Genomic DNA, 12,030 nt, shown 5'->3' with positions numbered 1-12,030 from the left:
GTTTACTTCTCTCCGAAAGCAGGCCCACTTGTCACTCAGTACGTTTGCGGCTGTTAGGAGTGGCCCCTACCACAACTGTGTCAGCCCTGCAAGGGCAGCCACACTGGTGGGGTCTTGGTGCCATCCTCAGGGCTCGGCCCAGAGCTGGGGCCACACTGGGGCTCTGTTGAGACTGTTGGCTGCCACCATGCTGGGTTGTAGCAGTTAAACCCACTGCTGTGGGGAACATTTCCTGACCAGCTTCCCGCCTCCTCCTTCCTTCCTTCCTGGGCCCCATCCTGCCCTCCTGCCCCTGCCTGACTGCATTTAGCAGAGGGAAGCGTGTCCTGAGCCCCCTGCATCGGGCACGGGTCTCACTCGAGTTCTTGGTGTCCACAGCCCCATTCTAGGTGCCTGGCACGCAGCGGGTGCCAGGACATGTAGAAACAGGTCCTGAGGTGTTCATCTCCACAACAAAAGCCTTTCCCCCAGGGGCTCCCAGAGTGAGTGAGGGGCACTGGTGGATTGCTGTGCTCTTGGCTTCAGTCGCGCCTTGGCCTTGGCTTAGGCCCTTCATGGGGAACCTCAGGGTGGACAGAGGGTCCAGGCCTCTGGGTCCTGAGGTCTGGAGGTCACAGCACATAGGCCTCATGGGTTCTTGTCCATGCTGAGGATGTTGCTGTAAACTGGGTCCAGATTACCACGTCTTGTGTGCACCTGGCTTCTGGGTGTAGACATTTTGTGTGCACTTAGGTTTTCAGAAACAGGCCTGCTGTGATTATCTGGGCACAAGGTGCCGTACACCATGACGCCAGGGCTCCCCATCCTCACGTGAGCAGGTGGCTTCACCTGCAGCAGCAGAGGGAGGGCAGCTGGGAGGCCAGGACGGTGCCAGGCCTCCTTCCCCACAGCCTTTTGAGAGGTTGGGGGGCAGCAGCTGTGGGTGACCTGGCCCTGCCTCATCTGGGTGGGCAGGCACCACCCTGGTGCTGCCTGAGCAGTTGAGTAAGCTGCCTGATGAATCATCTTCAAGATCTGTGTTTGGGCCCCAGGCTTGTTTGTTGCCCAAATGTTTTTTTGTTTGTTTAAAGGAAAATGGCCACAAATTCTACATTTTACTGGAGGTGAGTTATTTTGTAGACTCTGCCTTCATTTGTTTTGTTTGTTTTTTGATCTTTCGTCAAGATAAGACTCCGGTTATGCATTTTGTGGTGTGTCCTCAGTGTATCCCTTCAGGAGGGACGGATGTTGGCTTGAGGGCCTCATTACTAGTGATGACAGTGGTGGTCACTTGGTTAAGGCGGTATCTGCTGGGTTTCTCCACTGCTGAGCTACCATTATGTTCTTTGTAATTAGTAAGTGTCCTACGGGGAGATACTTTGAGACTATGTAAACATGCTGCTTTCTCATCAAACTTTGATCAACTGGTTTTAGAACCTGTTTACAGTCCGAATGTTTTTGTGTCATCCCCTGCCCCAGTTCACATATTGAAATTCTAGTGCCTGGTTTGATGATGTTAGGAGGTGGGGCCTTTGGGAGGTGCTTAGGTCATGGAGGTGGAGCCCTCAAGAATAGGATTAGTGCCCTTACAAGAGACCCCACAGGGCTCCCTTACTGCTCCATCTTGTGAGGATATGGTGAAAAGGTGCCAGCTTTGAACCAGGATGAGGCCCTTGCCTGACCATGCTGGCACCTTAATCTTGGGCTTCCCAGCCTCCAGAACTGTCAGGAATAAACATCCGTGCTTTAGAAGCTGCCTGGTCTGTGATATTTTGTCCAGTGTGGTGTTTTGTTACAACAGCCTGAACAGACTGAAAACCCATTATCAGTTATTTCTGTTGTGGTTGCTGAGTGGCAATGATTTAATTACATTAATTTTACATTTATCACTCTGCTGTAAAGAACTTTCCCTTCTCCTCTACTTGTTTATTTATCCATTTATATATATTAGAATGGACTCATGGATTCTTACTTTATTCAATGAGTTAAAATGCATTAGTATTATTGTTTATTTTGACGCTCACATTGTTCCAGATTGGGCCAGTGGGGGTCCCTTCAAACTGACCGCTGTGAAGGACAGCTCTTAAAATGTGAATTTCCAGGTCTGTCACAGTCCTATTAAACTAGTCTCCACGTGCATTTTGGAAAAAGCTCCTTGAGTGATTCTCCTGTTCTGTGGAATTTGGGATCAGCTGGACCAGGCCGGTCATTTTCAAGTGTGTAGCTCATGGAGCCTCCCCTTTCCACCAGCCACTTGAAGAGACTTGCTATGCCCACCTCCATGCTGGGTTTCTGGGTCAGAGTCTCTTTGTACAAAAGCTCTTGTAGCTTGAAAAGTAATAAAAATAGTAAGTTTGAAAATCGCTGGATTAGGTGACCTCCATTCCAGGCCCAGCATTTTTCCCTCTGAGCCCTCACCTCCCCACTTCCCTCCTCTGACCCACATCCCTCCCTCCCTCAGCTTCTTCCCTGGTGACAGCACTGAGGTAGACAGATGTCTCCTCACCAGATTAGTGAGGGGCCCCTTGGTGCTCCTCAAACTCAGCAGGTTTGGGGTTGTGGGTTTTTGGTGGTGGAAGCTCATAATGCCGTGTTTGCTAAGAACAGAGTTTCGTACAGGAAGCCAATTCATACAGCACTTAGAATCCTGAGTCTGTTGGAGAGCCTGGTGGGGCTCAGAGCTGGTGGCCTAGGCTTTCCTGGACCTCCACCTGGAGACTCTCACAGGTCCAGCAGTCAAGGGCCTGAGGGTCTCTGAACTCTGGGAACCTCCCTTCTCCCACACCTGTGTGGCAGGGCCTGTGCTTGTGACCCTGTGATAAGGGACGGTGGCCCACCCTAATGCCTGGCTGGCTTTGTAGTGTCTTCCCATAGTGAAGAGTCAAACTCCCAGACCCCTGTGAGTGGCTGCTGCCACCATGTCCAACTTTGCACTGTTTCTGGCAGACTCTGAGTGTGGGGAGTTGGGTCCTGAGGGGTATGGGTTAGGGGAGGACTTAGACACTTCTGACTCTGAGGGTGAGTCAGAGCTGAGTGGGGAGCCCGTGGACCTGACCCCTCCTTCCCCTCTCAGGGTGGCGGTGCCCCAGGGCTGAGACATGACATCCTTCCTGTGTGTGATTCCCATGGGCAGTGAGGCAGCCTACTCTGGCCTGCCTTTGTGACCATCTCTCCTACTGGAACCCATTTCCCTTGAAAGTCATCTGTCTCCTCCTAGACTTCTCCCCTTGGGCCTCCCTGTTCCTACGGCCAGTACCCAGTGGGTACTGAGGACCTGGAAAGTCCAGGGCCTAAGGTTTGCTGTTCGGAGGTGCAGCACGGTTCCCAGCTCCATTGGGAATATGGCTTCCCTTCCCTGGGATGGGCCTGCGGGCAGGTACAAGTACTGGGAGCCTCGAAGGCCAGGTGGAAAGGTTGAATCTTGGTGAATGGCTGAGTCTGGAGAATGAGGCAGCGGGGAGCCAGCAGGATAACTTGGGTTCTAGCTCGGGATATGGGTGGATGGTATTGTCCAGGTCAGCATAGTTCAGCTGGGTTCTTTGCTTAGGGGTCTTACATGGTCCAAATCAAGGGGTAGGCAGGCTGCATTCAGAAGAGGTTCTGGGGCAGAACCTAGTTCCTTGCTGTTTGTTGTAGAACTGAGGTCCTGTTTCCTTGCTGTCAACCAGGGCTACCCTTAATTCCTGGCTCCTCTCTCTGGTCCTTTCATGTGGCTCCTCTGTCTCAGATCCAGCAACAATGCATTGCATCCTTCTCACGCTTGGAATCTCTCTGACTACTTCTGCCCTCAGCTGGGAGAAAGCTCTGCTTTTAAGGGCTCATGTAATTATACTGGACCCACTCAGTTTCCCTATTTTAAGTAAATTGATTATTCATCTTGATTACATCTGCAAAATCTCATTTGTCCTTTCTTCTATATGGTTATAAATTATACTTCCTGTTTTTTTACTTTGCTCAGTAAAAAGATGGCAATTAAAAAAATGTTGAAGTCATCCTAGAGATCCGTGTAAAAATGGTGGATTGAGTGGACACACCTAATTTTATTTTATCCTAAAACCCCACCAAAGTTAAGATAAAGGGAATTTTTTAAAAAGCAATCAATCTACGAGGACAGGGAGAATGGAAAAGGAAACAACAGCAAGAAAAAATTTGCAAACCAATAATTAGATGGGTGAGGGGCTCAGTTTGAAATGTAGGAGTTGGTGTCACCATATTATTGTTTTAGGGGGGTTTGCGGGGGAGGAGCATCAGAGGTGGCTAAATATAAGAATTGTTTGAAAGCAGTTGATGTGGTTAGAGCCCTTTCCTTTCTCAGTGGTGCTTGGTGACTGCTTCTTCCCTTTAGCTGGACATTGGAGATTCCTTCTGCTGAAGGAAAAACCAAGGGCCTGGGAGACTCCAGGTGTTCTTGGAGGTTCATATGAAGACTATCTTCATTCCCCAGCCTTTTATCCCACTTGGCTTCTAGAACACTGACAGCCAACCCCTTAACTTTCAGGCAGGAGATTAAAAGACACCTCACTGGGGAACCTGACTGGCCTAAGAGGAAAGAACTAAAGATGCTGGCGACATCTTTAGCAGATGGCCCAGCCAGATCTCCCTGCACAGAAACTCACCTGCCCAAGAACTCAGTGCTACTAGTCAGTTCTTAGGCATTTATTCTTAGTCATGAGGATTACCAAGGATTGCTAATATCTGAAGAAAGTACCTAACATGAAAGGAAGCAAAACAAGTAGGGGGGAAAAGGCAACTTGAAATAAATATTCTATTTAGAGAGAATATTTTGAAAAAAATTAGACATTTTCTCAGAGAGATAAGAGAAATATTATATCTATGAAATATGAGTAGGATACTATACAAAAGGAACATTTAGAAAACAAAAAAGTATTAAAAGTTTAAAAGAGTAAGAGCAGAGCAAAAATCTCAGAATTATTAGAATAATTAGAATTATTATAAAGTTGAAAGAGTATTCCAGAAAATAGACAAGAAAGATGAAGAGGTGGATAACAGAGCAGAAGAGGTAAGAAATTTAAGGAATCAGCCCGGGTCCCCATATCGATTAATATGGGAGCTGCAGAAGGAGAGAACAGAGAAAAATGCAAGTGGGAAAATCATCCAGAAAAAAATTTCCTAGAAAGATATAGGTTTCCATATTGTATGGACTCATCAGATGTTGAGCCAAGTGGATGAAGATAGACCAGTACCCTGAAGTGTCAGTGTGCTGGGGAGAAAGGGATGATCCTACAAGTTTACAGAGAGAAAGGAACAGGTTAAATAGAAAGATCAGGAATCTGAGTGGTTTCAGCCTCAATACCCTGGAATATAGGTAGGGCGATGTCTTCATTGTTCTCAGTGGAATTGACTCTCAACCTAGAATTCTATACACGGCCAAACTTTTATTCAGAAATGAAGGTAAAATAAAGATGTTTTCAGACATACAGGGTCTGAAAAACTTTGCTTTTGCCCTGAAGATTTCCTCCACAAAGGTGAACAAAGACTGGCTCACTCGTAGGCTGTATTCCAAATGAGGCAAAAGGGAGTTCTGGGACCCAGTCCAGATTAAAGCCGCTCAGAGGATTCCAGGAGAGGTTTCTTCTGGAAAAAGAACTAGAAATAGGACATCTTATGTGAGTGAACTTACTGAGAGGAGATTTGGACAACTGGCATTGAATTTGGGGTTGAATATTAATAAATTCGTAGAAAATTAAACAGAAAAATAAGAATTATTAACTCCAGAGAACAAAAAGTTGTCTAGGAAAAGTAATCATGGTTTACATGGCTCACTCTGATGGCTCTCGTGGTCCTAATAATGTAAACGCTGAAAATTACTCTAGCCATCGCTACAGTTTAGCTATAATTGGAATGCAGGTATGGGAAAGGGGTTGGGGGGGGTGTTTGGGGCACAGGTGGTTTGTAGAGGAGGGAAGAGAGTTATGCCCTTGTCTTCCAGGGTGGGAAGTGGATAGGTAACACCTAAATAACACTGAAAAGCCAGGGAATAGTAAGACAAACATATCATATACAGAAATTTCTAAGAGATATTTGGGAAGTTAACATCAAGACCAGCTAGAAGTTGAGGGAGTCCCTGGAAAGGGCAAGGCCTGGCCTTGGGACCTGGGATCTGCTGTTTTTCTCAACACAGCTTTTACAGTTGCTGATTCGTAGATTACATGCAGGGACAATTTTGAAAAAAATTAAAGCAACAGCAAATCTAGAACACATGGCCTGTGATAAGGGGAAGTCCTGTTTCACAAAACTCAGGGGTGCATGTAAGTGTGTGTGCCCTGGATTGATTGTTAAATGTGCTTCTTACTGTGGGCCATCGTAAAAAATTTGAAAGCCATTGTCAGTGGCTTCTCATTGCCAGTTCCCTTTGCGCTCTTCTGAATTGTCCAAGTATTTTACAGTTGAGCGTGTGCTACTTTTTAAATTAAATAAAGCGGTGGGAGGGAGAGGGAAGAGGAAGGAATCTTACAAGTTAATATTATCCCAAAGTAGACGAGCCCTGTTTACTTTGCCTACAGAGGTCACCATACTTGGGGGGCCAGCATCCTCCACCAGCAGTGGCCTCCGTTTATTTTTTTAAATTTTATTTATTATAAATTTATTTATTTATTTATTTTTGGCTGCGTTGGGTCTTTGTTGCTGCGTGCCAGCTTTCTCTAGTTGCGGTGAGTGGGGGCTACTCATCGTTGCAGTGCACGGGCTTCTCATTGCGGTGGCTTCTCTTGTTGCGGAGCATGGGCTCTAGGCGCGTGGGCTTCAGTAGTTGTGGTGCGCAGGCTCAGTAGTTGTGGTGCGCAGGCTCAGTAGTTGTGGTGCACGGGCTTAGTTGCTCCACGGCATGTGGGATCTTCCCGGACCAGGGCTCGAACCCGTGTCCCCTGCATTGGCAGGCGTATTCTTAACCACTGCACCACCAGGGAAGACCCTCAGTTTATATTTATAATACAAAGGTTGTAATGGTAAGTGTGATGATGAAAACCTTTTTAGAAAATCACTTGTATGTCTACCAACCCATGAAACCATTTTCACGCTTTTAGCTTCCATTTTGACCTTTGACCACATGCTTACAAACTGTTTCATAATTGCAAACCAGCATGTTTAGATTTCATACTTAACTCATATTGTTTTTCTTCTTTTGGTTTCTTTCCTTGAGGCAAATTCTGAGTCATGAGTTTACTGGATTAAGGGTCTGACTTTTTTTTTTTGAATTTGAATGTCTGTAACTGTATTGCTTACCAAAAGGTTAGTAACAGTTTACTCCCATGCCAGCAAGGTATGCATGCACTAGCCTCACCGTGGCTTGCCAGCAATAGTGGTGGTGATTTTGTTAAATTAAAAAGTGTAAAACACTATCTGCGGGTTGTCTTTAAGTTTCATTTCCAGTGACTATGAATATTTTCCATTTATGAATTGTATTGTCCTTCCATTTCAGTATAACGCCCGTATCCTTTGTCTATTTGTCTAAAACTAGAATCTTTTGTTAAGTATGAATTTTTTTTTCTTTTTTTTTGACATAGAAAACAAACTCATGTTCACCAAAGGGAAAAGGGGGTGGGGGATGGATAAATTAGGAGTTCGGGATTAGCAGATACAAACTAGTATATATAAAATAGACAAACAGGGCTTCCCTGGTGGTGCAATGGTTGAGAGTCCTCCTGCCGATGCGGGGGACGCGGGTTCGTGCCCCGGTCTGGGAGGATCCCACATGCCGCGGAGCGGCTGGGCCTGTGAGCCATGGCTGCTGAGCCTGCGCGTCCGGAGCCTGTGCTCCACAGCCGGAGAGGCCACAGTAGTGAGAGGCCCGCGTACTGCAAAAAAAAAAAAAATAGACAAACAACAAGGTCCTAGTGTATAGCACAGGGAACTATATTCAATATCCTGCAATAAACCATAATGGAAAATAACGTGTGTATATATATATATATATATAGCTGAATTACCTTGCTGTACAGCAGAAACTAACACAACATTGTAAATCGACTAAAGTATGAATTTTTATATGTTGCAGATAGTATTTACCCTTTGTCATAATAGCTGCAGCTGCAGGTAGCTTATCATTTGTGTTTCCTTTTTTTTTTTTTTTTTTTTTTGTGGTAGGCGGGCCTCTCACTGTTGTGGCCTCTCCCCCTGCAGAGCACAGGCTCCAGATGCGCAGGCCCAGCAGCCATGGCTCACGGGCCCAGCCGCTCCGCGGCATGTGGGATCCTCCCAGACCGGGGCACGAACCCGTGTCCCCTGCATCGGCAGGCGGACTCCCAACCACTGCGCCACCAGGGAAGCCCTGTGTTTCCTTTTTAATTTTAATGTTACTTTTAATTGTATGGGAATTTAAAAAAACTTACCTGTTTTATATTGATATTTTTGTACTTTTGATTGTTTTTTCCTGTTGGCTCAAAAGTGAAGGAGATTGGTGCGTGTGTGTGTGTGTGTGTACATGTAGCCTTTAATATTTAGATTGGTTTTAGTGTATTATTCAGTTCCTCTCTGATCGCAAACGAGCTACCTCAACACTTAAATAATTCTGACTTTCCCCCTTGTTTTAAGAAGTTGATGTTTTGACAAACACATGCCTCCTATTTGCCACATAAATACTTTATTCTGTTTTGATAACTTTTGGAGTTGAGACAGTTTGAGGACTTGGAATTAAATTTTTCTGATAATTGTTTTCTATGCAAAAAACACAAAATAGCTTTTGGAGATTCTTCTCAATTGTGGTGGTAATTAGTATTTGTGAAAAGTTTATCCATCTTCTGTTAGGAGGCAAATTCTTAGTCTGTGTATGTATTTTAGGGTAAATGGTCTTGGTGTTAATTGGTTAGCTGGTAGAGGGCTGAGTTCTGTCTTCCTCTGACGTGACTAGGGTTACCAAAGAAGATGAGAAGTCAGGGACCACAGTCACTCTGGAGTCACTTTGGCTAACTTGGGTCGGGTCTGGTTCTGGTTTCAGCACCGCTGTCCTCATCGCCTTCTGTTCTTTGGTCCTTGGTAAATTTTGGGTAACACCTCAGGCTGGTAGCTGGGGAGCACTCAACAGTCTTTTCTCCTTCATTGAGGTTCTGAAGCTGCCAAGCCAGACCTCAGATGCTCATTGGCTTCATTCCCCCCCAAACCCAAGGCCCTGCGTTGGAGGATGTGGCTTAGTCTAGGGTCCAAACAGGTCTAACTTTTACCTCCTTCCATTTAAATTCTGGGACTTGCCTATGTGGAGACCTGGATCTTCTGGCTGAAGTTCAGGACCTGCTTCTCCACCTCCTGGTCCCAGAACAGAGCGAGCAGGTCAGGAGTGAGAGGCAGCCTTTCCTCCCAGCTCCATAGGTGAAATGTGAGCTGGGGTCACTCTCCTCACCTCCTGGTTTGTTGAGTGCCTTCTCTTCCCATGGGGAGGAGGAATAAACAAGTGGGTGAAGAAAGACTAAACTAAACGGTTTCCCGTCAACAGTTTCCTCTTCTGTGGGTTGGAATGGGGAAATAAGTGTCATTGAGACACCCTGCCCCAAGACCTCATAAGGTTATTTTGGCAACACAAATGGCACAGTCCTCATGCGAGTGCTCTTGGGGGGAGGGGTGTGGCTGGCATGTAAGGGGACATATCTGAGTGTGACACATAATCTCATGGATGATTAGGGTGTTTCTTTCTGATCATTCCCTGGCATGGACCTGGCTAGTATAGTTCCGAGTGTTTAAGTTACCAGGGAGTGAGGGCTTGGGGTTTATGTCACGGTTGTTGAGATTCTCCGGGTGTGGGTTCGGACCCTGACACCTGTGAAAGCAGAATTATTTCCTGGTTGTGAGTCTTTGTGGGGTGAGACCCTGGGAGCCCAGTGGAGGAGAGGAGAGCAGATGGTGAGAAAAGCACCCCCCTGCAGAGAATCCACATTCCAGAGCACAGGCTCTCTGCAGCCTGTGTGCCAAGGAGCTCCCTGTAGCCTTTCCATGTTCTTCCTGCTTACCTGGCTGGAGCTGAAGGAGACCAGGGATCTCCACATGGAGAGTCCCTGTGTCATCTCAGGATCATCATTTTTCAGAGGCCCTGGGCAAGTGGGCAGGGATGAAGAAGTCTGCAGTGCTGTGGAAAGCATACAGACCAGTGCTAATTAGCTGGCTTCTTTGTGGAGCCAAGACCAAGGAGAAAGAAGGGAGCCTGGCTTTGTTTACTGCTTCAGAGCTCTGGGGAGAGTTCTTTACTATGCTTAGGTTAAATGATGTCCAAGGAGCGCCCTCTTGGATTCCTGAACATTCAGGTACCATGCCTGAGCAGCCCTCCCCAATCTCTGGGGCCCGGTTCCATGGAGGGCATGGCCATCCACTTTCTGGCTTCTTTAGGATGCACAGGTGGGGAGGTGCATTTGGCCTTCCAAGGAGCAGGATTGTGTTGTCCATAAAAAGAACAGGGTTTCTACCACTTAAACATTTTTCTGACTCATAGGTCATTTCCAGCCAAGCTGGCTGTTCTCTGTCTTAAACTTACTTGAGTTTTAGATTAAAATTTTTTCCTGTGTGGATTAATTCACTCATCTGCAGCTAGGAAGACAAACCAGTGCTTTGGGGTTTTGTAATCTGCGAAACACAAGTGGGTGAATTTTGGTTACTTTTAGTTAATTGCTTACCAGGAGCCATCACTACTGCACTCCCAGTCTCTGTGCTGCAAATACAGCTGACAAGGTATTTCCACCTTTGCAAGATCCCCAGAGGGACTACAGCCTTCCGTGCCCAAGCTGATACCTCGTCCATTAGGCATGGCAGGAATCACCTGGAGAATTTGTCAAAACTGGAGATTCTTCGCCCCAACCCAGACCTGCTTATCAGAATCTCCAGAAATCTGTGTTTAGAGTAAGTCATTTTGATGCTGCCGGCTGATCTCCTCAACACCAGTGACATTAGGAATCGGTCGTTAAGTTTTTAGTTTTAGTTGAGGATGCTGAGGCCCTGAGAGGCAGACGCTTGCCCAGGTCAGGTCATGTTGCTGAAGGAAGGAATCTCTGCCTTAGAGCTCCTTTTCCTCTCCCTGCAGCCACCCTGTGTGGCCCAGGCTGTGTTCAGGCCTCCTGTGTGTCCTTGTGTCCAGTATTGTCCCTCATTACCTGGGGTTGTGTTCACATGCATTCCTGGAGGGGAGTTTTGTAGAATTGCTGCTCTGCTGGTGGGATGGGGAAGTGGGCATGGGGCTGCTGGGTCACTGCCCCTCCCTGGCTGGGTTTGAGGCCAGGCAGGCCGGCACTCCCAGCTGGGCCTTGACCATGCCCCCATCGCTCCTGGAGGGAGGGGAGCCAGCGGATGGTGGTGTCCAGGCTCTGCCTGTTGGTTCTGCTCTGGGGGAAGGATGGTGGAACAGTCAGAGCACCCATTTCCAGAAGGATGTGGTTTTCATGTCCCTGCTTGGCAACACTTTCTCAGAACGTGTCAGACCAGTGGCCACCGAGGCCACCTTACAGGAAGGGATTTTGCCGTGGTTGCTCCACAGCAAGGCTCAGAAGCTGGTCTCTTGCTGGCAGTTGCGGGTGGTTTGTCTCCCCACTGCCAGAGTAGCCTTGTTTGTTTTTGCCTTAGGCTCTGGGTTACATCTTGTTCCTCTCCTCACCCTGGGGAATGGAGCGAATAGGGGGTGGGGGGAGCATTCCCCGTGAGCCTTAGATCCCACCCTGGGGGTCAGCTTGAGGCAGGCACCTGCCTCCTTCCCCCCCATTCAGCCACTGTTTGACAGCAGGGGATAATGGAGGAGTTAAGGGTTCACCTAGGTTGCCATTGGGGTTCAAAAAGGAACATAGTAAAGGTGAGCCAGGCCCTCGGAATTCATTCCCCTTTGAGGGCACCCTCGTTTGTGCAGGCTTTGGCGGATGGACACAGATAAAAAAGAGTGGTCCCTCCTTCACCCTGTGCAGTTCAGTGTTCTATAATCCAAGCTTTACTGCAGTCCCAGGAGGCCAAAACAGTGGTCCTGGTAGGTGGGAGGTCAGGCAGAGGCAGGGGGAACGGGGTGAAGGCTGGCTGCTGTGGGCTCACAGGATCTCCCTGCCCGGGCCAGGGTGCTCTGCCTTCCTTACCTTT

At 47.5% G+C, this 12,030-nt stretch overlaps 1 protein-coding gene across 1 annotated transcript in view; it reads left to right on the top strand.

Moving 5' to 3' along the window:
- The window catches only part of TSPAN14 (tetraspanin 14), a 57,001-nt gene that overhangs the window by 14,834 nt on the left and 30,137 nt on the right, over nt 1-12,030 (top strand). The gene's annotated exons all lie outside the window — the stretch shown is intronic.

Source organism: Mesoplodon bidens (genome assembly GCF_964165515.1).
Source record: "Mesoplodon bidens genome assembly, chromosome: 1".
NCBI classification, from domain to species: Eukaryota; Metazoa; Chordata; class Mammalia; order Artiodactyla; family Ziphiidae; genus Mesoplodon; species Mesoplodon bidens.
This window is presented reverse-complemented; position numbering and strand designations above follow the sequence as displayed.